Raw genomic sequence first — 22466 nt, 5'->3', positions numbered from 1 at the left:
ATTGAGTCCCAGGGAATCTTTATTGCGTCTTCAAGTAGTTGGGTTTCATCAACACGTTTCAAGTCATGGTACCTTATGAGTTTAGGTGTGGGCTTGGGACACTTCAAAGAATATAGGTACCTACTAGATAAATAATATCGTGTTACGAAATTCTCGAAGCCGCACTTTGTTCATGTTTTTGTACTTTGTCTGCATTCATCGTAATAATTAAGTCTAATAGGGATTCGGAAGATTGGGTATGGTGGGTGGGTTCAAGGGGAGGAACTGCTAGATCAAGAGCCTGGAACATGGCCAATAGATGTCTAGTGTAGTTCGAATCAGAGGCTAACAAATTTGTGTTAAGGTCACCTATTATTAAGACATGTTCATAATCTGTGATGAATTCCAACAACAATCTCTCGATCTCTGCAATATCGTTAATCTTCAGGCGTTGGTAAATTACACAAATAAGACATTTCTGAAAGCTTGTCGAGACTTCTACAAATAACATTTCAGGTTTTCCGGCATACTCGCCAGGAGATGTATATATTATTCTGGGATTGAGATCTGGGTGAGACGGTATTGATTACTCCAGTGATTTGTATAAATTTAGATATTTTGCTTGCCATATTTACATCTGTAATTTAAGGTAAATTATAGCCGAATGAATTGACACGTTCAATTAGTTTATTTGTCACGATTTTAGTTAGAATTGGATCCAAGTAGAATCATGATAAATAATACACTAATTGAACTATTTAGGCTATAATTTAGCTTATATTACTGATGGAGATAGCAAAATATCTTAATTGCTTTTAATAGATGTATGTTATGTCACATTATAGGCCCTATCGACATTTATTTGGTTCACTCTTGTACTTGTTTTGGCTATTTCTATAATCTGTTCAGCTGAAGAACAGTGATATAAACTACAGAACACCATTTACAAACCTAAATGCTTCACTCCTGAGTTGTTAAATATTCATGATATATGATCAATATCAATAGATGTTCACATGGCAACAAACAAAAGAAAAAAGTGTTCTTTATATTACATTTATTAAAACTATCATTTAATAAAACAAAATGAAAGTATTTCGCCAGGACTATTTTATGGGAGAAAACTTGTGATGTGTCCAAGAGTCAATCAGAGATCTTAAGATCCAGACCCTTCTTCAAGCCGGAGCATGGGTAGGTTTGGCAACGCTGAGCGGAGGCGGGAGATTCTGAAGTGATATTGATGTATTGTATTGTATTGTATTGTATTGTATTTATTAGCATTCCATTATATTCATACATTGCTTTACAGCTAGAATATGGAACAAGTCAAGAAACTTAATACTATTATAAAGTCTTAATTTATAGTCACAGTCTAGATGAAATATATATACAGACGAGATTTACAATATAGTCTACTCGTACAACACATAGTTTTAGTATCAATTTCATGAAGTGTTATTGAATGTCATGAATTCACCTACAGAATAGAAGGCATGAGAAATTAGGCACTTCTTTAATTTGGCCCTAAATAATCTTATGTTTTGAGTTTCATTTTTTATATCGACAGGGAGGCTATTAAAAATTTTTATTGCCATATAACGCATCCTTTTTGATAGCATGATAGACTTGCTGATGGAGTATGAAAGTAATTTTTTTGACGTGTATTTACTGTATGCTAAGAACTGTTGAATTAGTTACAAAGTTTTCACGATTACATACGGGGAAGACTATTAATGAAAAGATATGACAAGCCATGGGCATTATTTGTAGTTTTTTGAAAATAGTCTTAAAAGATTCCCTAGATTTGGCACCTACTATTATTCTAATTACTCTTTTTTGTAATAGAAATATACTGTTACTATCTGTGGAATTTCCCCAGAATATTATTCAAAAACTCATTACCGAGTGGAAGTATGCAAAGTATATTGTTTTTAAGGTATTGATATTTACTATCTTTTGCATAGATCTAATAGAAAAACAAGCTGAATTTAGTTTGGGGGTAATTTCTTTAATATGATTTTTCCAATTTAACACATTATTAATTTTTAAGCCAAGAAATTTGGTTGTCGTCGTTTCTAATAGGGATCTGTTGTTAATTATTGCGCTAGAAATTTGCGAGGTTGAATTTGCACAGGATTTAAATTGAATTATGTTAGTTTTGTTACAATTTAATACCAATTTATTGACTGAGAACCAGTCACATATTTTGAAGAGAATTTCCTCTGTTGAAGATTGGAATGTGTTGGAGTTATTGGCTGTAATTACTAGTCTTGTGTCATCTGTAAATAATATGGGATGACCTACATCTTGTATTGGAGGGGGGGGGGGGCAAGATCATTTATGAACACTAGAAAAAGTAGGGGACCTAATATTGATCTTTGAGGAATTCCATTATTAATAGTTTCCCATGTCGAGGTAGATTTCATAGTTGTATTGATTTCGACTTTCTGTTTCCTATCAATGAGATGTTATGAGTGAAACCATTGGTATGCAACGCCTTTAATTCCATAATAATCTAATTTATCTAGCAGCATTTTATGATTTATACAGTCAAATGCTTTGGATAAATCACAGAAAATCCCTCCAACTTGTAATTTTTTATTAACTGCCTCCAGAATTTTGTCAGTTAAACTAAATGTTGCATTTTCTGTGCCTTTATTTTTCCTAAATCCAAATTGTTCTGGGACTAAAATGTTGTATCTTTCTAGATGATGATATAATCTTTTATACATTACTTTTTCAAAGATTTTGGAGAAGACTGGTAGAAGTGATATGGGTCTGTAATTTTCTGGAGACGTTGTTTCTCCCTTTTTGAAGATAGGAATAAACACTAAATATTTTAATCTCTCAGGAAATACACCATTGAACATTGAATAGTTACATAAATAACTTAATGGCCCAGCTATAATATGTGAACTCGCTTTTAATATTTTGCTTGTTATTTCATCATTCCCTGAGGAGTTTTTTGACTTCAGATTTTTAATAATTGCAATTATTTCTTGTTTGTTTGTTGGAAATATTTGAATATTTGGGAATTTTGTCGGAAAATATTGTGTTAAAGAATCTAAACTGTTAGTAACATTATCTTAGGGGATGTTGAGGTTATCAGTTATTGTAAGAAAATATTTGTTAAATATATTTGCAATTTCATTTGGGTCTGACATTTTTGTATTGTTAGATATAAGGGTATAGTTTGTTACTTTACTTTTTGATCGTCCACTTTCCTTTTTGATTATGTTCCAAGTTGTTTTAATTTTATTATCAGAGTTTTGTATTGTTGTATTATAGTGTAATTCTTTAGCTTTTTGAATTAGGTACTTTGTGTAATATTTTTTAATAATTTTTATAGTGTTGTTTTAAGTTTGTATCATTACTATTTCTGCTCTGTATGTATAATGATCTCTTGGTTTTGCATGAGATTTTAATACCTTGTGTAATCCATCTATTGTTACATATTGTTTCATTTTTATACTTTACAGGAAAACTGGATTCAAAAATATTTAGAAATGTTTTATGAAACTCGTTGAATTTACTGTTCATATCACTTTGACTGTATACTGATTCCCATGTTTCACTTTTAAGATTTATTTCAAAATTATTAAATGATTCCCTGTTTATATTTCTGAATCTCACTTCAGTTGGTTTTTTTGATGATGTGTTAATATTTATACTTAGGAGTTGAGCATCATGATCCGAAAGACCATTAATTATTGGGGTTGTTTGAGATATACCTATTTTTTTCTTTTCTGATGAATATGTTGTCTATTGCAGTAGCTGAATCCCCTTGTATTCTGGTCGGAAGGTTTACTGTGTATATTAAATTGAAAGATGCTAGCAATGAATGTAGTTGGTCTTTCCTATTGCTTTCTGTTAGATAATCGACATTGATGTCTCCGCAAATAATGCATTCACGTTTCAGTTTCTGTAAGTATTCTAGTGTCTTTTCCAATAAATGAATAAAATTTTCGTAGTCTCCAGATGGTGGTCAATATAGACATATTATAATGAAATTATATGTTTGATTTTCTAATTCAACAGCACAAATTTCTAAATCCCTGTCTTTGCAAAAATGTGAAAGATCAATATTTTTGAAATTAAGGTCAGATTTGAGAAATACACTCATGCCTCCATCCTCAAGAGTTTGTCTGCAGTAACTAGCACGTAATTTATATATCCTTTCGGTGAGAGAGACAATATTTCCTGTTGTTTCATATGGTGTTCGGTAATACATAGCACATTCGGATTTAAATGTTCGGAATCTAAGGATGCTAATTGCTTTCGTTGTACATAAGGTGTATTTTTTCAATATTACTTCATGCACAAAAGTAAGATCACAATTCAGAGTAGTGATGTAAATTATTACGGATTTGAAAATAATGTTTTACTGCAATCAATTAGCTATACTTCAGAATACGGCGTAAATAGGCTACTTACATACAAAGGCTGCCACTTAAAATAATTACAAAATAAAAACATGTTTTTATTGACAGTACAAAGGTAAATAAATAAATAAATAAAATATAATATAATATTCCTTGCTCCGAAAATAATAAAATCAATAAAGATATAAGTTCCTACGCAGTATTCTTAAGTTCCATTCAATGAACAAATTTGTGGCTATTAAATTGACAATGTTTTGCCGCTTAATGTTGTTTCATCTCTGACGTGAAAGGTCTAGTATATCATATACATTTTAATTTCATGTGATTATCTGTCGTGCTTTTCTGTAAATATTTCTGGTGCCCAGGAAGCCAGTTTTTGTTTAACCTGGCCAGTCACCATAACAATACTGTTATCCTAAATTATTTGTTATGAACTTTTTAAAATATAATTTTAAGTAGGCCTAAATATAATTACAGAAAACTAGCTAAGAATGTAAATCATGCAAATAAAATAAAAATGTAAACAGAGGAAACTAATGACATATTATAATAAAGTATGAGTATGTAAATATAGTTAGGCCAAGTATAAAGATCTATGAAAAAATGCAGACACATACCTTTAACCTAATACGTAAGAAAACACATCATTACCTATTAAGTATGTGCCAATTAGCGTAAACTCAGTGAACTTTAAATCCTGTAAACACGAAGTGAAAATAAACATGTTTATAACTAATTTATTACAAAAGAAATACTATTCAAATCAAGCTTTCAGGTATAACTCCCTGTAAAGTTGATTTGAATAATTTCGAGAGAAAAATTGTTCCGGGGCTGGGCATCGAATCCGGGACCTTTGGTTAAACGTACCAATGCTCTACCAACTGAGCTACCCGGGAACTCTACCAGACACTGGTCCAATTTTTCTCTCTATATCCACAGACCTCAAAGTGGGCTGACAACCGTCAAGCAACCAACATTGAGTGCATACTAACTCTGTGTAACTTAAATTGTGGTTTCCTGTTAACGAACAGTGACGTGTATTATGTAAATCAAGTTTTCAGGTATAACACCCTGTAGTGCTGCTCATGATTAGGTTTTTCTCCGGAGCAGTTGTTTGCGCGCTTTCAATCGGAGACCTCCGGTTACCTCCGATTGATGCCGCACAGGTTGTATATGTGCTGTGGCGCAGAAATATATTTTCCACTGAGCATTCCTTTAATCGGATCAGGTAGTGATTGGAGTCCGCTGACGTCCGCGTATCTTTTAAAATAAGTGTGTAATTTTTTGTTGTTTATTTTCTCTTTTTTATTTACCTCTCTCTCTCTCTCTCTCTCTCTTTTTCTTCGGCTCTTCTTTTTTTCTTATTTTGCTTGAAGTACTATGTTAGCTGACAGATTTTTTTTTTAGTTTTGAAATTCATAGTATATGTGGAAAGGCGTATTAGTGTTATGTCGTAGATCAAATTTATAACATTAAAACTAACTGAAAACTAACGCAGAAGTAAAGCTTTTCAGTAGCTAATGTACACATTTATAATTTTCCTGGAAACACTCGTTTATTCACAAAGAGTTTTTGTCAATTATTATTCTAATCAGTTTAGTTTAACGTAAAATATATTAAGGGACTTTCAGAATGGAAGAAAAGAAACGTGTGGTATCAATGGATTAAAGTTTACTGTCCAAAATAATTTATTCAGATTCTTCACCGGACAGGATTGTGATCATTGTGTTAAAGGGTGTCAGTATTTGAATTGCCTCTTCTAAAACGCGTCACTCTTCCTCTGTAATAAAAAATATAAGCGGATATCAACTTAAGGATAATTGTAATTGTATTATTACCACACGTTTCTTACGTTTCAGAATGAAACCCAATATTTTAATCTAATAACTCAAGTTGCCTTTTAAATATTCCATATAAGTTATGTATGTTTTTTATTGCCTCGAAAGTTACGTTTTATAGAAATTTCAAGACTTTTTTTTCTAGACCTTTGGAACAATAGCACTAAGGCAATTCAAAAAAATCGTATCAAATGTTTTGCGTAATTTTAAAACTACGAAAACGATGATATCACTAATTAACCGTCAATGTGTATCTGAATGGTAATAATTTATTTTTGATAGCAAGTATGTAAGCCTAAACACTTAACATATCTACATTTTAAAATTAGACCTACTCAGAGAATTTATCTAATCTAGTCCACGCCATAGAGATTTCCAAATACGGACCTAGGAGCGTTTGGGTTTTCTGGCAACACAATCACCAATTCATATTTCATTTCGAGTAAGCGGCTCATCATTGAAGTTTGGACTTTCATCTCGTAACAATATACTCGATCAATCTTAGGGGAACCTTTTTTGCTGAAATTTTTCTGCTTTTCAGTTTTTCATTCGCAATGTTACTCTGTCTGCATACAAAACCACGAAATTATTTATTAGAACTTTTATATACTGTATTAATCAAAGTAAACACGCTTTTTAAAAGAGCTCAAAAGTGTTTTAAACAACAGTTAAATTTACTTACTTGAAAAAAGTGACGATTGCCGAAAAATGAGAGAGAAATTCACCCAAATCTGTGATCTTATAAATTCCTACTTTCACGGTAAGGTTCAAGATGTGCGTACCACAGCCTAGATGGCAAGATTTAATTTTTTGATGGCAGCAACCATATTTGGGGCATTGTGTGTGACAGTGGCAGAAACCAGCAATTTTGTCGGCTGTATGACTTCCCTTGATGACAGATAAGTCCAAAGAACAGAAGTTAATTGGTCACCTGTCACGTAGTGACCTGTTACTGTTACGTATCCATCTTACCTGTTGGAGGACCAAGAGTTTTTTAAATCCTTTAATGCCGTTGGCAGTTTATTCTGAACGCTCTTGTATAAGTCGCCTAAAAGAACTTGCAATATTCACGTAAAAGTAGATACCAATTGAAAAAAGCAACCAAGAACCCTGGGTAGTTAAATTATAATGAATAGTTTTTATGTTAGTCAATTCTGCACACTATCACAATGTTTTTATCACGTAAACCACGTGCTCTATTCACTTACATGAGAAACAGTGTTACGACACTACAGTGAATATCTTGGGTTTAAACCTTTGACGAGATATTTAAATCCGGCATCTTCGACCACGCTGAGTGGTTGCATATCATTGGACATAAACTGAATTAAAAGTTTATCCAAATTAACTTTTTCAGCACTGTTCGATGGTTGTGCTGAGTACTCGAGCTGCTGTCCAACAATTGTCGGCGCTTTCTTCAAGTTCGCGATTGTGAGATCGCTTCAAATGGTCTAACAAATTCGAAGTCCCACCACCCATACAGTAAATTCGCCCACAAAGTTTGCAGCGTGCGACTTTACTATTATCTTAAACTAAATTAAAGAATTTCCATGCGACGGATATCCGCTTTGGTGCCATTTTATTCCACTCACGACTACCGTCAGTACGCGTCGGTCGTCCTTGAGCTCTACGTCCTCCAACTTCGCTTCGCTCCGAACCACCGCATCCCACCGTATGTTCCCTGTTCCACCTACGGTAGTACCGGAGATCACCGGTGGAGAGCTTTATTCGTAATCTCCGATTCCTCCGCGGTAGTAGTCACTCCGATGAGCAGCACTGACGCCCTGTGAAGTTGATTTTAATAGTTTCGAGAGAAAAATTGTTCCGGGGCCGGGCACAATTTAAGTCACACAGAGTTAGTGTGCACTCAATGTTGGTTGCTTGACGGTTGTCAGCCCACTTTGAGATCTGTGGACATAGAGGGAAAAATTGGATCAGTGTCTGGTAGAGTTCCCGGGTAGCTCAGTTGGTAGAGAATTAGTACGTTTAACCAAAGGTTCCGGGTTCGGTGCCCGGCCCCGGAACAATTTTTTTCTCGAAATTATTTAGAAATAATATTAATGAACAAACCTTGAAAACCAACAAAGTGAGTGTATGCATCTACAAACTATAGCTAGTTCTAACGTATAGCAGGCATTCCGAATCTTGAACAAAACTGCAACATTTATGGGATCACAAAACAGCTGTTTACAATGAACTTGAAAATCAAGGCGTAACTTTATTAATATAGCAGGCGAGATCCAATTATTTTGCTAGAATTCTGATACACCACAAACCACAAATAAGACTATAAAAATGTAATTTATACAATATTTAATATTTAGAAGAATTGTCGATCACTTTGTCATTATTAATAACCGTAAAAATTGCCAAAGATTGCAGCCATATTTTCATTTATTGTCTTGTTTTTATCGCCAACACGCACTTAGTTTATAATACATTACAATTAACGTTTGGTACGACCGCGAACATAATTTTCCATTGATACACACTTACATTGTAACATTAATTTACATTGAAAATCGGCATTAGCACAAACACATGTGTTTCTTTTCCATTCTCCACTTTTCGTGTTTTAAATTTCACACAGAAATAATGTGAAGTGCAATCTAAACCTCTTCTTCTTGATAAACCAAATCTACTGACTCCCCGCTTTTATCAAATGGAATGAATAATACTTGAGGAGTGAGGGTGGAGAGGGATGGACAAGAGAGATTCCGGAATTACGGTTACCTGAGGTCACGTGACGTGCCCAGGTTGATGACAAGGGTTCAGCATCGTGGACTGCGAGCTCACTGGTGCTTCAACCACGCAACGCACAGGATCACGGAGTCTCTGCCGACCGAACACAACTCGCGGGTATGTTTCAACGCTTTGACACTTTGTTAAATATATTGAATGGCAGATTTAGTACATTTATTCAGAGAGTTTGCTACGCTTTAACCTTACAGTACGTAAGTGCTCCTTCTAAGGCAAATAGAAAAAAGAAATGGTTATAATACAATAAGTTCAGTCGTGTTGATTCATCATATGCGATCTCTGAAGATATACTGTATAGTAAAGCTGACATTATCTCATTATACATGTTAGTGACTTCAGGTCTTCAGAGTGAATGATTTATGAAGAAGAATTTAGTTTTTCTTTTCAATGTCTGAACACGTGATTTAAAATCCAAACTCTATCTCACATAAACTTTAATTTTGGATGAAAAAGACTTTGTTTCAATTGCCTGTTATTTATTTCGTGTATTTGAAACTAATTATGATAATAATAATAATAATAATAATAATAATAATAATGATTATCAGGGCCGTTTATTTATTTTTTATTTTGTTATTAACGATGTACACGAAATGTGACTGAAGTATAAAGAAGTTTACCGGTATGAAGATTTTATCATAAAATAGGCCTAATGTGACTGATTTATAACAGTACATTCCTCACGAAAATTGGTCGTTTCTGTAAAAATCTTCATTTCTGCGATAAAAACGAAAAAATAGCATTTCTTTCTAAATTATTTCAAAGAAATGTAGTATAATAGTTCTCAAGATTTCAGCTTCAAAAGAATAGGGAAACAAATTATTTGGAAATTTTATAATTCTGTCCTCCGGCGTAGCTCAGGCGGTACAGCGTTTGCCTGCTGATCTCGAGTTGCGCTCGAGCGTGGATTCGATTCCCGCCTGGGCTGATTACCTGGTTGAATTTTTTCCGAGGTTTTTCCCAACCGTAGGTGAATGTCAGGTAATCTATTGCAAATCCTAGGCCAAATACCATCTCGCTATCACCAAAATTTCATCGACGCTAAATAACCAAGTAGTTGATACAGCGTCGTTAAGTAACCAAGTAAAAACTATTATTATTCTCTTTTATGGTCTACATGACCATTGATGACAGGGTTTTTATATGCAACTGAGTTAACAGCAATAAGACTGATTTAAAAAGATTACAAATTATTAACGGCTCTATTTCGCTATGAATGTTGTAAATTTAAGTTTTGTATAAGGTTATTGTTAATTAATATTCTATATGAGAGTATGATTACATGATGAAAAATATAATCGTAAAATTTTCTCGAAATTAAACCAAAGGTATGATATTTTATTTACTTTTCACGAAAAATTTGAAAGCTGTTCAACAAAAAAGCCTACCCCTGATTATAATCATAGGCGGAGAAAGAACCTTTTCTTTGGAGGGGCAAAATAAAACCATAGAATCCCGATATAACGAGTTTAGGGGGATCTCATTTACTTCCTCCCCCGTTATAGCTTGATCGTGGTACAGTCTATCGGAATATGATCATTTAATAAAAGTATTTTTGGGGTGCATGTTTCTTACAGTGTTACATCCATATCCACAATGTTTCGGACCGAGTTGTATAGTGCTTGAACTGTAGATCTACTACAAATTATAATAGGGCATAACCATAGGCAGAGTTATGGGAGAGTAGTGGGGGCATTGTCCCCCCCCCCCAAATTTGTCTGAACTCTTTTTTTCTGTTAACATTACAAAATATTGAATTCAAAAGAATTTTCTTGCTTTTGTTTATGAATGGGATATTATTTGTAAATGTTACCATCGTACCATCTTCCCGGAAAATGGCTGTTTTCGCAAAACTCTTTGGACTATGGCTGTTTTATGAAAACTACTGAAAATTACCACTCCTTTAACATGGGAGTATGGTGTTTTTTTTCACTAACACCTAATTCAATAGATGGCCGCTGCAGACTTCAACACAGGAGTACAGGCTGTTACAAAAGAAACATTATAGTGCTTCCATTCCTCAAACGAGGTATAGAAATAATTCTTTTATATTCAGAAATTTAAAGTAAAGAGTTCAGACAAGTTTGGTGGGGGGGGGGGGGCTTCAAGTGAACAAACCGGCGCGAAGGCGGCTATCATACTGTGTGACTGATATAGTTTACAGGTTTATACTTATAGGTAGACTTCGTTGAATTGCCACTCGCAGCATGCAATCAGGTTGCCGATGTACGGTAGTATAGAGGAGGTGAGCGACCGCCCGGTCGCGTAGTGTAAGCAGTTCATGTAAAGAGATGTGACCGATCTAAATAGATAGAGCAGCTACAGCTAATGTATACCTATGTAAGCACTTGTTTTTGCATTACTGTGGTTGGAATAGTCAAAGCTTAATATTTGTTCAGTGTAGACAAAAATTCAATCAAACATACTGCAATGAGAGTGTTGCTGTTCCAAATAATTGCCCCTGGAATACCCTTACCCCCGCAACCAGTCTTGACCCGTTGGGGAACGTGGTTGGATGCTGTTAATTAATTATTATGCAGAACATTACAGCAAAATAATGGAGGTAATTGATGCATTGAATAGGACAGACAGTTCCGCTATTGCAGCTATAAAAGCATTGCCTTCTGAACAGCTATTGGAAGATATTCTGTTCATTGATTCTAATTTTAAAATCGTGTCCAAAAGCATAATTCTGTTAGAATCGTCTAAACTACAACTCTCAGAAGCCCTTAATATAGTGGATAAAGTATCACAAACCGTTATCCAAAATAACAATTCACTAATTTCAGAAAAAGTGAAATGTGAGTTGAGAAACATTATTGCTAAAAATTCTGCCTATTCACAAACTTCGTATTATAAATGATGTACTATCAGGTCACGACAAGACGTCTGAAGTTGGTGTACTAAAAAGTAGTAACTTTCCGTTCTTCAAATATGCACTTATTACATCGTGTGATGTTGAACGTACATTTCCCAATATAAAAGCTGTTTAAGTGACCATCGGAGGAGATTACTTTGCAGTCGCTCAAAATGTACGTAAATCTTCACTGCAATGCACATATTCAAAAATGATGCGGGTATCTTACATTAAATTTTAAAAGTTAATGTATCTCACTATAAAATAATTGTGTATTTACATGTTTAGACATTTCCTACTTCAAAGATCATTCATTATATTTCTTCAATGCAGGATACAGGTTTTATTGTAACCGCAGTATACTGCTCAGTGTTTACATCAGAGGCATACTCAATCCTTTGCACGCCCCCTTCTCATACAGTCTATACTGCGTGCGCAGTAAACCTTACGATTCTCGTGGCCATTCCACGAAGTCTACTTATAGGACTCAATGAGTAGGATACTTTTATCACATGGAAACAAAGTTAGACCCAATCTTTGAATCGTTATGAATTATTTATATACAATATCCCACCAGCAAAGAAAAAGTCCAAGGTACATGACTGTGATCTAAATCGGTGGTATTTGGTGGTATTCAATCTACGGTACACATACCTCAAGGGGTACGCGGGGTTGTCTCATGGAGTACGCCCGCACTGATTACTTACGTAAAAATGCTGACATATTAATTTTATTATACTTGTTGATAATTATTGCATTATATCATAGTTTATTTTGTAGTATCAACTCTTGTTTTTCCTTATTTGAATAACATTTAACGTAAATCATCACTATTATTATTGCATCAATAACTCGTGTGAACCGCGCTTAAGACGTTACACTTTAAGCCGTAAGGTTTCGGTTCGATTCCCGATAGTCATGGATTTATCTCATTGACGTAATCCTTCTGGCAGCAATATGGCCCTGACGTTCATTCAGTCTCTGACAGAAATAAGTAACAGGTTCATTCCTTGAGGGCAAAGGTGGCAAGAACGAATGAATTACATCCATACTGCTATTCAGTGCCGATTGTCTTATGAGGTTGAAGCCTTAGCAGGCACGACTTTTTGGCTCCTGTAATGATACAGGTTTGCTTTTGTGTTTTAACCTTAGGTGGAAGCCACGGTCATGATTCGAATTTTGCATAATCCATGAATATTAATCGTTGTCAATGTGATACTTGTGCTGTCTTAGGCGGTAGCCTGCCGTAGTGCTGGTCTCACTTACAGTATTATGAATATATGTCTATCTAACGACACGTCAAAGTAGTAGACAAGTGGGCAAAGGATAAAAGTCCAACAGAGTGGGAGTGGGAAAATTGACCATGTAGATACTTAACTCCGCACACGCGCGTGCACACACACACGTCGAGGCAGAAATCAGGTTAGTCTACTATGTAGGAACAGTTTCAATATGAGAATCCTCTGCTTGAATGCATGCCTCAATTCAGTGCTCCCCGTTGCATGTGGTAAGGGTGATCTGCGACAATAGCTTCTGTAATCCTTTCTTTGAAGTGGTCTGTGCGTACAAGACGGCCTTATGTGTCCCCACAAGTAAAAAATCCAGATATATTATGTTTGATCTGGCGACCTTGGTGCCATTCAACTGGACCTCGAAGATCCATTCAACTTCTGAAAACTGTGGGCCGTATTCATAGACATTTTTAGCGCGGGTTTCCGGTGGATGATCAGCGATTTCGTATTCATAAACCAGTGTTAGCGATAGGATATGATTTGAATTCTGTACAAGTAACCAGTGGATAGCCGGGGCTAGCTTAGTACGCTCGTAGCGCGTGCTGCGAAATGTCTATGAATAGCACCCTGTACGTCTAACCACGAACGAACTTGGTGATCGTAATAGGGTGAGGCACTATCTTGTAGAAACTTGTCGAGAAAATTCCCTTGTTCATTCTGGATGCTCGGGAGAACAGTCTGTTCAAGAACTTCCTTGTACATTTCAGCAGTGAGATTACCTTCGATGAAAAAAGGCACAACGACTATTGTTCCCCATATGCAACACCAAACAATCAACTTTCCTGCTCCCTGCATTTTGGACACATTCATCCAAATGGGGTTGATCTCTCTGCATTACCTCCAGTTTTGCTTAGGATTGACTTGCCATTACTGTAAAATATTGGTTTCATCGCTAACAGAATGGAAGAAAGAAAACAGACAATTTTTCTATGCAACCTAACTTCTGCCTCAACCTGTAGGCCTATATACAGGGTGATTCACGAGGAGTTACCGCCACTTACGGAGCTTACTTCCGAAGACATTCTGAGTAAAAAATGTCATATAAACATGTGTCCTAATGTCAACATTTTCAGAGTTACATTAATTTGAAGTTAATTGTAAAATGCAGTTTTCTTTACATTTAAGAGTAAAAGAATATTACAAATAGAGAATGAACTATTCAGAAGTATCATTTCTTTAATTGGCTAGTGTTCTGAAGCTAAAAATGTGTTGTTAATTGCTTTGTACAGATATTTTTTTAAAATTAAAATTACGGTACATTATTCTTACGCACTTATCACAATAATTGTTACAAATCATGCGACTTTAGGAACCTGATTCTTTACAGTTTAATTTTGCATCATAATGTACAATTCTAAAGAATTTACCAGAATGACGTTATTTGTAACAACTATTGTGATAGTGCGTACGAAAAATTTAATTTTGTGGTTAAAAATCGAAAAAAAAAAAAAAAAAAAAATTGTACGAGGTAACTATGGAATTCACAACACATTTTTAGCTTCAGAATACACGCTAATTAAAGGAATGATAGTCCTGAACAGTTCATTCTTTATCTGTAATATTCTTTTACCCTTAAAACTAAAGAAATTAGGTATTTTAGAAATAATTTCAAATTAGTGTAACTCTGAAAATATTGAGGATAGAATCCATGTTTTATTACATTTTAGCTCAAAATGTCTTTGGTAATATGTTTCGTAAGTGCCCGTAACTTCTCGTGGATTATCCTGCACGTATATATACGAGTATATATTATATAATTAGCCTCAAGCCCACATTACTGAATATTTTATACAGGGTGTTAAAAAGTATCCAATATTTTAGGGGGTAATAGTATACATCAAAAAAGAAAATAATGTTTAATAAACATGGGCCCTACAACACATACTTTCTGAGCTCTGAACACTTGTTCATAGGAGGTGCTCAATGTGACGTCCATTTATAGCCATGCATTTCTCTGCCCTACAATACAGCAGGCTACCAGATAATCATACCGTAGTTGACACCCCTGGCATGGAATAATGATACGTCGGAAGGAATACTGAAAACAAAAGTCTGGTTGCGGATATGAGCGAGGGTTCAGCAGAGATGATGATGTGAATTTTTGTAATCAGCATATGTGATGAAAATCCGCATGCAGTCGAACAAATTAGGCATCAGCACCTATTCTCAATCAACGTATGGGCAGGCGTTCTTGGTGATAGATTAATAGGGCCATACGTGCTACCAAAGAGATTAACTGGAGATTGTTATCAGGACTTTCTTATTAACGTATTACAGCTGGATTAGTAGGGGAAGCCCCACACCTTGCCCTGCTCGTTCCCCAAACCTAAATCCCCTAGACATTTGGTTATGGGGACATATGAAGAAATTGGTCTACGCTACTCCAATCAACAATGTTCAGACACTACAGGATCGCGTCTTCAAAGCATGCCACCACATACAAGAGCAACCAGATCAATTTCAAAGAGTGCGTGATTCCTTACGCCGAAGGGCAGAGGAATGCATTACCATGAGGAATAGACGTCACATTGAGGACCTCCTATGAACAAGTGTTCGGATCTCAGAAAGTATGTGTTGTAGGACCCATCTTTATTAGGCATTATTATATTGTTTCGATGCATACTAGCACCTCCTAAAATATTAGATACTTTCTTTTAACACCCTGTATAGTGCAGTTATCGCTAATAAAGTCTACTGCCACCGCCGTCACCACCACCACTACCACCAATAATAATAATAATAATAATAATAATAATAATAATATACCAATATTATGTGTTATAGTTACTATTATAATTTATTATTTTGAGTTAATGATTCTATAATCAATTTACCTGCCGTTAGATAAATAAAATGAAATAAAATAACTTATTATTTTGGTATCAGTAATGCAATTCCATTTTACTTTGCTATAAGCTTACATATTTTAAGGAAGTACTTTAACAAAAGGAAATGCAGTAATTTTTTGCTAGAATTTTGAAATTGCTTATTTTCCTTTCTACGTGAATCTGTCGTTCCAGTATTAGAGTAGAAAAATTATTTCATAAATACGCCACAAAATCGAAATCAGAACAAATAGTCCCCTCACGATCTATTTATTATATATATATAAGTTTTCTTAATTTTATTGTATTTTGAGACCTTCATTATGCAGATTGAAAATGGCTTTGATGTAGAAAAATGATTGACAAAGTAGCTTTTCTAGATGGATCAGCACGTTCCAACTTTTATTCTGTTGTTTGTATAGAAACTTCAGTAATACTAAATATGACAATTTTATTGTGAAGATAGAAACGACACTAACTTGTGACAGTAGAGCATCACGTCGACACACTACACCTAAACATCCGCTAAGCGACGTCCGAACACGCAAATCCAAGAACAATAACCAACAATTGCTATCGCTATGGCCATTGATTCCAGCCGGAAGCACAGCTAACGAAACAAAAGACGGTCATATATGAGAAATAAATGTAGCCTTGTTTCATATCCATTTAAAGGGGCGAAAAGTATTTCGGTTCAGAAATGGGAACAGACTATATCTCAATGTTTTCATTGCTGAAATAATGTTTTTATTAGTTTATTTGTTTAAAATTAGTTGTCCTTATTACGATTTCGTATGATTTCCCCTAGCTATTTACTTTTCAACAAGTAATGAGCTTAACAAGTTGTAACAGCTCAGGGAGTTAAAATTTCTGACATCACTTTCAGTTTTTATTTAATTACATTTTTTTTTTCTCCTTCCCTACCTTCTTTTCCTTCTGCTCCTCGTTTAAAGACGATATGGCTCCAATCTTCAAAACACCTCGGTAATAACGATTCAGCAATGGAAAAAGTACGAGCATGAGCTAAATCTCTCAATGAAGTTACTACTGTCTCTGCTTTTAATTGCTATTCTAAAGCAGCTGTGACCAAAACTCGAGCTGCAGTGATTACATGCGACAAACAGCCTATGAACTAAGGAGACGGAGGAAAGGTATTTGGCATGAAAACTACAACCAGTGGTGGTTCCTGTACTAACATCTTGATCAATCCCGCGGATAAAAATCTCAAGTTTTGCTGTATCAATAAGATAGATAGATGGAATTATTGAGTAATATTATACATACAGATTTTATATTATAATTTTCTCTAAAATCCAATGCACGGGTCTTCTGACCGTACGTGCTTTGTACCCAAAACAAGTCCCCATTTGTAGGTTTCTCCCACCTATGATTATATCCAACTACTCTCTAAAAGAACACCATATTAAAATGGAAATGGCACAATAAAACATTATATAATATATCCTAACCTAAAAGACATAAAAGTGTACAGTTGGGTAGATACTATTATCCCTTCCTCAGTTCGCGTCACAAACTTCAACAGCTGAAGTTCTAATCTTTCTCGCCTTCAAGAGGAACAATCCAGTCTTTTGTTCCCATTCTCTATTCCCCATGAGGCCAAGACATGCAAGCGAACTCCTATTCTGACTTAGCATCGAGGGTGGTAGATATTTTCTCCGTACATGTTCCAATTCGACACACTGTAATAAAATATGTTTATAGGAATCCTTTTCTTTGCAAAGCTGACAAAGACGCTCCCCTTCTTCGTTGACAATTTTATTACCCTTCCATGCCCCCAATCTTAGTCACGCTAAACCTGCTCTGCTGTCTTCGTTACAAGAGTTTATGTAGTCACACCTCCCCCAGTTAAGCATGAGATCTGATTGTAAATGTAGTGAGGACTTTTCCGAACATTGGAGCTCAATCTCTTGCCTCTCGATATCAATTAAACGCATCTTCACATTACGCCATACATTCCTCCTTTATCCTAGTGATTGGACATCGGCAATTGTATGTCCAATCTACAAAAAGGGAAACATGTCGGTACCTGATAATTATAGGGGGTGGCGCTTTTACCAACAATGGGCAAAATTTATTGCAAAATTATATATGAGAGACTGAGGAAATGGATACTTCAATATGATAGGCTCTCTAAATTTCAGGCTGGTTTCAGAGAGGGTTACAGTACAACAGATAATATATTTGTTTTGGACACATTGAGGCTAAAAGAAATACAGAAGAAGAGGGGAAAACTGCATTGCGCATTTGTAGACTTTAAAAAAGCATTTGATTCGGTAGAACGTGAAGCATTGTTGTGCAAGCTGTGGAAAAAAGGAATGTCGTCGAGAATGATTAAAGCTATGTCAGCAATATATGAGAAGGTGGAGTTCTGTGTAAAGTACGAATGTGACAAAGTTTCGGAAAATGTGGCTACCCGTAGAGGAGTCACTGCTGCCATCAAGAGCCAGTGAATAATATAAGATTTTTTTGCTTCTTTTTTTTAACCTTCCTCTTGAATATAATCAGGAATTTTCTAAATTCTTCTCTATACTTGGTCGAGAAATTCGTAGTTTTTCAAAATAAAAACTTCTTATGGACAAGTTATTTAAGTTATTTTAATCATTACTCTTTTGAGAAATTCTGGTCTATTAAAATACTTAAGAACACGAGATATGTCAAACCCCATTAGGTAGCTGACTTCCTTACATTTATTTATCTCGTCTTTCTCTTCCTGCTTATGATTCCTGGCGTTTAACAGTTCGTTGACACATAATATTGAATCAGTTTTCTACAATATTATTATTAAATGAATAACTAATAAATAGTTACCCTCATCTAAAGATTAAGAAGATTAAAATTGAGATAAAACCTAACAATTTTATTCTTCTAGGGAGAAGATCTAAAAATATCAATATTTATGCACGTACAGAAGAATTATAGAGACATATCTTAGTGGCCAGTAATAATAATAATAATAATAATAATAATAATAATAATAATAATAATAATAATAATAATAATACATTATTCAGCGTGGAAATTAATGTTTCTATATACTCCTAATTGAACCGTTGAACAAAGTAAACCTATTACATTTTGTCCGACAGAACAAAAAAAAAAAGTTATTCTCATTCTTTACGAAACCACCTCTTACTGCTTGTAGAAACAGAGTTTGTAGAGCGACATGATACCGCCACTGCTTGCCTTCAGTACATGAATGAAACACAGAGCAATGTACAGGAAACTCCTCGTACCCGTTTGAATGTCTGTGATTACACTATGTAATCACGACACCCGCTTTGGTCACCGCTGTTCTAAAGGAATAACTTTAATTTGTGTATGATAAATTATTTATATATTTTTACGGTACACACTATGTTGCAAAAATGTTTCAGTTTGAGGTATAACTTAGATAAAAACTGTAGTATGAGAACTTGTATTGTATTCTTCGAGACTACTTCTAGTTTAAAAATAAATAGAGAACAAATAGTAATTTTAGCCACCGACGTAGCTCAGGCTTCGCACGTTTACCTATTGATCTGGAGCTCCGCTCGAGTGTGGGTTTGATTTCTGATTGGACTGATTTCCTGGTTGGATTTTTTCTGAGTTTTTTCTATTGTAACCCAAATGTCAGGTAATACCGTGGCAAATTCTCGGGCCCATCTCGCCAAATCCCATCTCGCTGTCACATTTTCATCAGTACTGAATAATCTAGTAATCAACTGAAATAAAACTAAAATAAAATAAAATAGTCAATTTTGTGTTGCCTAAGTAAAGCTTGAAAATCTTTATTATCCGAATAAAATTTTTAAAACTGTGTGTGGGGATTCTCCAAGTAGGTGATTGGAATTATGTGTGTGCCTCGAGTTGGCAGAACGCTTTAAAAGCACTTAAGAAACATAATCCCCATAACCACAAAAAAACAATATAACTAAGAATCCCAGAGAAGACAGTAATTCGACGTCAGTACGTAACAAATTTTATATTGAATAATTTCAAGGAAAAATTGTTTCTGGGCCGGGTATCAATCCCAGGACCCTTCGCTTAGCGCACGAATGCTCTACCGACTGAGCTACCCCAGGAACTATACACGACACCGTCACAATTTTTTCTTTATATCCACACAACTCAAATGGGCTAACAAGACGCCAGAACCCAACTTTGAGTGCACACAAATTCTGTGTGACTTAAATTTCCTTGAAATTATTCAAACCTGCTTTACAGGGAGCTACTACCCGAAAGCTAGAATTATATAATTTTTAGATTGTCATAGTTTAAAAACAAAGATAATAATTAATTGGTACATATACAGTCTGACACAAAAAAGAAATGACGGATCACGTGTAGCATGAATTGTCCAAGTCCATTTCGTGCAGCGCTTGGTTCATACGACTAGGGAAAAGATGTTTATTTTGCACCTAATTTACCCGTTGAACGTATCTTTGTTACAGATTAGCTATAACAGTTGATTTATAAACAAACAGGAAATGCAACAAACAAACAAAACAAAGGAACAACGGAACGAAGTCGTGCAAAAGAAATTCGTTCACGTGTAAACCTAAGTTCTCACGGAATCAACCGAAATCTTCCGAAGGGGACTTAGCATATGGCAGTCTGTTTTTTTTTTTTGTCTAAGACTATATAGAAGTAATCATAAGTGGGTCTCAGTTGTCATATCCAAAAAATCTGAAGAAATGTTTATATAAATTTCTTTAAATTTGTGAAACTACATCCCGAAATTTCTTTAATTTATTTTTCATTTCAAATATGACATAATTTTTGTAGCATACGGGCTGCTGTATTCTGATAGAATGAGTGAACAAATTTAACATTCTTAGTTGTAATAACTAGAGTGCGGTCTAGGGTCACCGATTCGCGAAACTGAAGTTTGGAATGCACGGAGTATACGTGACGTAATGATCAATGGGGTGGGTTGGCACTGTGAGAGTACAGTTGGTTTCGTAAGAAATTACATTACCTTTCTTATTCTGTTCGGCGTGGATCCTTTGCAATCACCATACGTACTTCAGATCCTGTGAGAACACAAGTAGCCTATATTTTATTTCTTTTCATTTATTTATTTGATTATTTGTACATGTATATTTCTGTTAGTCTTAATTCACATACTGAGGAACGTATAGAGAAGTTCGAAAAGGAATATTTCCTTATTAAAGAAAAAAAAGCACTGAATTTCGCAAATTGTTAAAAAAAAGTATAAGGAGAGATAGAACTCGATTCTTAAAAAGCAGCGTAGTAGCAAAAGGTCATGAAAAATATTTAATTTCACAGTAAAAACTAGACTTCAACATCAAAATCAGACATAGAACTTCAAAAAGAATTTTATTGAGATTTGTATATAATATTGGTACATGCCAACATCTCTTTCAACAATATTTCAAAGCATTTCTTGAAGAAAGTTATTTTGAGTAAAAGTAGGAGACACTTTTCTTTTGATACGTTGCGAATGTACCGTGTAATTCGGTGCGTTGAATTGTGAAGAAATGTATTTTATGTAAGTACTGTATATTTTTTTTTCTTTTCTGCTCTCACACAAATGATTATTTTATATTGTTAAAACTTGTACAGTATAGATGTAAATTGAAACATGTAATGTTAGGCAATTATTTTTTTGTACTAGAAGAGCGCTTGTATATTATATTTGTAAACGTGAACATTTATTTTGTGTCCTACTGTGATTGAATGTTTACATGTTGCAAGAAATAACTGCACTTTCAATCTCCCATTCCCCTCGATCTACACAACATAGTGGTCCGTGCGTTCCTAACTTAATGCGTTTTGGTACCCTGGGCCGCAGTCTGGTAATAACATACTTATATTTATAAGAAATGAAGACCATCTTGTAAGTGAATTCAGTTTCTGATATGTTCACCGTTGTGGAGTAACGGTAGCACATCTGACTGTGAAACTACAGGGCCCGGGTTGAAGTCCTGGTTGGGACAAATTACCTGGTTGAGATTTATTCCGGGGTTTTCCCTCAACCCATTAAGATCAAATGCTGGGTAACTTTCGGCGTTGGATTCCGGACTCATTTTTCTAGCATTATCACCTTGGTCTCATTCAGACTCTACTTAATGAAACGTTGTAAAACAACCAACTTAAAAAATTCAGATGCGATGGCATACAAAGAACTTTTAAACAAAGTAATTACTTCGACCTCGTTTTAAAGAAACAGGATTTCAATTCTCCAAGATTATGACAATGCCCACACTGTTGAACGCTCTGATTTCTAGATATCGCACACATCTGAAGGAAATAATTAAAGTGAAAGAGATGATACTTTTTTTAGAAACATTTCAGAACCCGCACTTCTAAAAAAATAGAGATATTAATAAAGAACAAAATATTTTTGAATAATTAAAAACGAAGGAAATAATCTACGAATGAAAAATATGGAAATAATTTGCAATTGATACTTGAAGAATGCTTTCTGAACTTATATGCACATTGAACAGAAAAATATAAAACACAAGGAAAAGCTGACTTGAAAGATTTTAACTTTGAATTTCATGAAT

General features: G+C 34.7%; 1 protein-coding gene across 1 annotated transcript in view; it reads left to right on the top strand.

The window, feature by feature from the left end:
- The first annotated feature begins 8970 nt into the window (after positions 1-8970).
- Positions 8971-22466, top strand: part of LOC138709176 (uncharacterized) — a 104158-nt gene continuing 90662 nt past the window's right edge. Inside the window, exon 1 of the mRNA XM_069839740.1 lies at positions 8971-9058. The gene's annotated coding sequence lies outside the window, so the exon portion shown is untranslated. The remainder of the gene's footprint in view (positions 9059-22466) is intronic.

The sequence above is a fragment of the Periplaneta americana genome, chromosome 11, assembly GCF_040183065.1.
Source record: "Periplaneta americana isolate PAMFEO1 chromosome 11, P.americana_PAMFEO1_priV1, whole genome shotgun sequence".
NCBI classification, from domain to species: Eukaryota; Metazoa; Arthropoda; class Insecta; order Blattodea; family Blattidae; genus Periplaneta; species Periplaneta americana.
The sequence above is the reverse complement of the archived record's forward strand: the minus strand, read 5'-3'. Positions and strand labels throughout refer to the sequence as shown.